Genomic DNA, 6,035 nt, shown 5'->3' on the forward strand with positions numbered 1-6,035 from the left:
TATTTTTCTTTCTGCAGGTCATCCTGGCAGTAAGCCTGAGTTTCCAGAGGATAAGAATCAAGTTGCTACCTGAACAACTAACTTGAAGATAACATCTTGCAGTACAGCAACCATTGCTGAATTCCCACTACTTTTTTTTAGCAAAGTTTTGTATTGTTTCTAATGCTGTTTTTTTCTATCGCTATTTTGTATTCTTTAAAAAATAAAAATACAAATGAATCAAATTGCTCACTGAAACTTCAGAGTTGTAAGTATGTAAGAACACATATGTCGAGACAGCTGAAGTCCTGATGACTTCACATTCTAAATATTCTAAGTGTCTAAATATCTCATTAGTTTGTGGTTAAAAGTGCAGGTCCTCAGGCCAGTGAGATAGCTCAGAGGTCTAAGCGTCTACTTAGGAAAGTGCAGGGGCTGGGCTTCGATCCCCTATACCACATGGCACACCAGTCCTTCCCCTGGGCATGCTGAGCCAGCACCGAGTCTGGGCGTGATGGCGCACACCTGTAAACTCAGTGCTGGGGAGGCTGAAAATAGAAGGGTCACTATGAGTTCAATTTGTGTAGTGAGACCCCGTACCAAATACATAAATTTAAAAATAAAAAAAGTGTAGGTCCTAAAGATAGATAGAACACTCAGGTTTCAATTGTGTCTCAGCCACTTTCTGTTTATATCTTGAGGAAACTGTTCTATTTTGCTTACCTGGCTTACATACCTGCCTCAGAGATACGGGTTTTGGGTTTGTTTTGTTTGCTTTTTCTCAAATTCACTATGTAGCCTAGGCTGGAGCTACAAACCTTCTGCTCCAGCCTCCCAAGTGCTGGCATTACAGGTGTGCACCACCATGCCTGGCTCTCAGAGACGTTTTGAGGATTAAAAGACCTATTATAAGTATTAGAAGCCTGCCTGGCACGTAGGTAATGCTCAGTAGAGCTAGCGCTCCTACCAGCATGATGGCTAGTTATCTGGCCACAATGACTGCACACCCTCCTCCCTAACTGGCCTCCATGTTGTCACCTAATGCAAATATGCCTGTGGACTACTTCTCTCATTGCTATGTAGTCTTATTCCTGACATGTCACATACAAATCTGTGAAAGACACATCCTCTACCTACTGGCAAAACTCACCTTGCTTTCTCAGTCTTTCAGTCATTAGGACAAAAACATAAGTATGATGAGGAAAAAAAATATTTATTCAAACAAACTTTCAGATATTGGGATTCCTTCTTCTTACTCTATAAGAATATTTCCTATCAGTGTAGCAAATACAACCTTAGCAAAACAGGAGAAAAGGAGATGAGGAAAAAGCTGATCAACTAGCCATCATGCTGGTAGGAGCGCTAGCTCCACTGAGCATTACCTACGTGCCAGGCAGGCTTCTAATATTTATAACAGGTCATTTAATCCTCAAAGTGTAGCAAAAACTTTGGGAAGTATGAAGTAACGATGTAAACACCATCAAAAGAGTAATTTTACAAATGCTGTAAGTCTTGGAACCACACACAAAGCAGACATTAATACAGGCCTAAATATACTGCCAGAAATGTAAGTGCATGTGAGTGTCCCATGTATCCTTCAAATCTGTGCTCAGGACCTCTATCATGTTGTCACAGTAAATCATTTAAAGTTTTCCTGTCTTCCAAAAATACGAATTTCATCAAGTCAAGAGAATTAGTAATTTTTGTCCTCAAATATCTAGAGAACTGTTTGGCACAAAATAAATTCTGTTAGTCATGTGGCACTTAAGTAGTATGCATATACTTTGAGAAAGCCTTATTAGAATGCACTTACACAAGATGACTGTTACCACATCACTAGGCAATCTAATCTTATTTAATTATTATCACATACATGACCTATCATTGACCAAAAACTCATTTTGCAGAGCTTGGCTATACATGGTCATGTAAGCTATGAAGCTGTTGTGTGATATATTTTTGTATATCTAGTCACAGTTTAATGTATCAGAATTAAGGATGTTGAAAATACTTTAAGTGTATTTAATGTGGTATTCTTTCTTTTTCCTTTTATCTGGGAAGGCCATTAAACTAATGATGCATTATATAACATACAGTGTCAGAAAAGCCAGAAAATATGGTGAACCATTCTAGAATTAATTAAAACAATTACAATTACTTTCTTAACAATATCGTCAATTCCTGATTTTCTATGGTAATAAAAAATTTACTAAATACTTCCAAATTAAAAAGGATACATAAATGTTTGATTACATTTTCCAAACATAAGTTATATTTTCTAAACTAATCATCAAAATCCACTTTATTTCTGAAGATGAGCTAGCTGTTAACAGAAAAGTCTAATGCCTCAGTTAAAAGCATACTACTAAAAGAACACTGAGCCAAAAATTGTCGTCATCTTACTTTTAACATTCTATAACATAACTATTTTTTTTCTTTCTTCATACACTTCCCACCTGACATGATTTTAGGGTTTTTTTGTGTGTGTGTGCAGGGTCTCACTATGCAGCTCGGACTCCCATTTTCAGCCTCCCCAGTGCTGGGATTACAGGTGCGTGCCACCATGCCCAGACTCCTGACACGATTTTAAATGATGGCAAGATATGCTGCTTCTTCAACCATGTGTCTCCTTGCCAACCTTCTGTAATCACAGGGACAATGTCTTAGGCCTGGAGATTCAATGTTCGCCCTTCCCAGTTTCCAACACTGCCTGTCCCATCATCAGAACAACACACTGTACATCAGTCACACGCTAACTCCTTTGCCCTGACAAGATTTCACTTCCTTAAATTATTAATAATCTGCTATCTTTTATACATACAGCCTTTTCCTCTTCACATTACCTTAAGCTGACCATTTAAAAAATACATACTCTTTTATGAGATGAAACCAATTAGATATTCTTAAATTTCTTACTAAAAAACAATTCTAAAAATGGCAGTTTTAATTCTGATGAATAACAACATTATAGTAAAAAGTCAGATTTTAAAAAAGAGATAATTTTCCTACATTTACCAACTGGTAAAAGTCCACATCTGAAAAGGTTGGTCATAATTATACTGATACCAGATTGGACTTAGATAAATCTGCATGGCAAACATGAGCTACTTCACAGTCAAACATGCATTACTTACATCAGAACTTACATCTTGGACTCATAAGAATAGAAGAGATTTACAATACTGAAAAGGTTCTGGGATATTATCTAAAACGTTGAGCTCTTTGGTATTTTTGTCTGTCTTTAAAATACACTTTCTGACACAAAGGACGGAAAAATTTCTGTAGGTAAAGTATCAGTTTTGATACTGAATTATTTTAATTCTATTATTTAACTATATTCTAAAAAACAGACATTAAAATTAAAATATTTATATTAGTAAGAATATGCCCTTATCTAAAGGAAAAATAGGTTTTGACCCTAAACCACATCATCAGCTGTACAAGTTTTCTATCTTTAGCTTCTTTAAGAATTATACTTTATATCAACATATATATTATTTAAAAAGAAAAACTATATTTTTATGTGGACAGAGGAGGACTACATAGAGAAGTTACTAATCCTCCCAAAATCTGCTCCTGGCTACCAAATTTTAGAAGATTAAACAGAATTACAAATAAAAGATGCTATCCATTACATTTATATAGTATTTAATAGAACACTAAATATATTCTATTCAAATCTAAATATGCAGTTTAAAATACTTTATTTTAAAGTTTATCATGTCAATCATATAATAATCATATTTAACAAATATCTGCCTAATCATAAAACTAGTGCCTGCATCATTTACCTGATATAAAAAACTGTCCAAAATATATAAATATAGTTTAGTTATCACTCTGAAAGCTAATCACCAAAGAAAAGTCATTCATAACTTAATAGTATTTCTATGGTTTTGAGTAATTCATTGTAACACATTTTTGTATTTGTGCTTCCATGGAAACTATAAGTTATCACACGCATAGTGCAGAATGTATTTGTATGAGTGAATTGACATTAAACCTATTTACGCTAGAACATTTCTAAAAACTTCACTGAGCTGCCATAATTTTTGTCAGCATATGTAGTACTGAATGACCATTAAAATACCTGAATTGAAACTATTCCAGTCTAGCAGTTTGTAAGATCTTGTGTTACCCATAATTCCGACAAAGGCTGAGTTCAAAACAGCAAATTAGTAGATCAGTTTTAGGTGCAGAATAGTAGAAATAAAACAAAACAACTACAAACAAGAACAAAACTGACACCACTCGACAGGAACTGGAAAGACACAGATAGCAGAGTTAATAAGAGATAGAAACAGGAAAGGAAAAGAAGCATGCTATAGTAATCTGGTATTAACTAGTCTAATCAATTACCTTGATTTTTAAAACCACTCCATTCCTTATTATCCACCTATGTGCTTAATATTAAATAAAGAAGTTCTAATAAAGAAAAACCTCAAAATAATAATCTACAGTTATTAGATGGCAGTGGTTTTAAAAGTTTTTCCTTTTATATTGAGAACAAAATAAAAATTTTCCATACTCACTAGTCAAAAAAATAATAATTGCAACATTAATTTGAGAATGCAAACAGCATTTTAACACTGGCACATGCACCTTAACCCTAAGTTTCTCTCCGCAAAGTTAATTCTGCGTCACAAAATCACTACATCTTCATTATGATAGATGCTAGTCCAGGGTTTCACTGTGTGTTCACACTCAACTTGCCTCAACAGATTAAAATTTTTCATTAAAAAATTACTTAAGGAGCTTGGAGATTAATGTTCCTTTTTATCGTACAATATATACATTAAAAAAACCAAGAATGTAAGTTTTAATTCAAAACAAAGTAATTTTGGAACTATTAGTATAACTGATGAGTTTAACTGAACAGAAAACTAAATAAAAATATAATTTATACATCATTAAAAGCATTTATATGTATATGCCCATAAAAGCTAGGCACTAATCCATTAAGAACTTAAGAGTCTCTACATGTTAATTAAAAAACTACTCTAAGGAGAGGCAAAAGAGAAAACTGGTAAGCTAATAATTATAGCATATAAAACACATTCTATAATAAAGATTCCTGTTTTCTTCCCCAGGGGCTGGATTCCTATATTCCTCACATAGCTAGAATAAACTAGCAAGTATGATATGTCTCCAAAAGCAGTTTTTGTAAAAAGTATTAGCACCTTAAATATAGCTCTCAATTAAAATTTATTTAAGTAACATTTATTTGTTCTTCCAGACTATACTTAAGAAGACATAAAAGTGACAAACTAAAATCAAAATGTTTTCAGCAAATACAAGGCATCCCCAACGATTAAATATATTCTTAAAATCATTTCTGAAAGTACTACATAAATAGATGCGATCAGTTAGAATGTCTGAGCCAATAATACACAGAAACACATGTAATTACCACTGGGTCACCCAGCTAAGAGGGTTTCTGAACTCAGAATTTCCTTTCACTTTACAAATAATACAAATTCTTAAATGCAAGGGTACAGGACTTGACACAGTGTTCAAGATCATAATACACTAAGCTGGCACCAGTCTTCATTTTCCTGGAAGTATTGCCGAGTATGAAGATAGTGCAAAGAAGAAAAGATCTTAAACTGTCCAGAAAAATAAGACCTGGGGCAAAAAATAAACCAGGAAGAAAAAAAGACTAGCGCTCAAAGATGTGTCTGATAAGCTGTCAGGTTGCCCCGGCTAAGCACTGCTGTGGGAACCCTCAAGGCCCAGGAGGAGCTCCACTGTGAGTCTCCGTGATCAGCTCACATGCCGCCATGTCACAGGGCAGAAGTGATGGAGAAAACGTTAAGTGGCAAAGCTCTACTGTCTCCAGCCTTAAAATCATTATCTGTCATGTCTTCCAGGAAATAATTTCAAACTATTTTACTTTCCATACCTTTCAATATGTCACAAACAGGTTACAGGTGACAAAATTTTCAAAGAATATACCGAAACAGCCATCAAATAAAAATACTAAGGTAACTTCAGATTTAAAGCAGATTACCAAAATAAGTGACTAGAGCGAAGAAATGAACTAGTCAAAAAAAAAA

General features: G+C 34.3%; 1 protein-coding gene across 8 annotated transcripts in view; it reads right to left on the reverse strand.

The window, feature by feature from the left end:
• C2cd5 (C2 calcium dependent domain containing 5) overlaps positions 1 to 6,035 on the reverse strand; it is a 113,997-nt gene that overhangs the window by 64,115 nt on the left and 43,847 nt on the right. The gene's annotated exons all lie outside the window — the stretch shown is intronic.

Source organism: Octodon degus, unplaced genomic scaffold (genome assembly GCF_000260255.1).
Source record: "Octodon degus isolate 3935 unplaced genomic scaffold, OctDeg1.0 scaffold00064, whole genome shotgun sequence".
Taxonomy (NCBI): Eukaryota; Metazoa; Chordata; class Mammalia; order Rodentia; family Octodontidae; genus Octodon; species Octodon degus.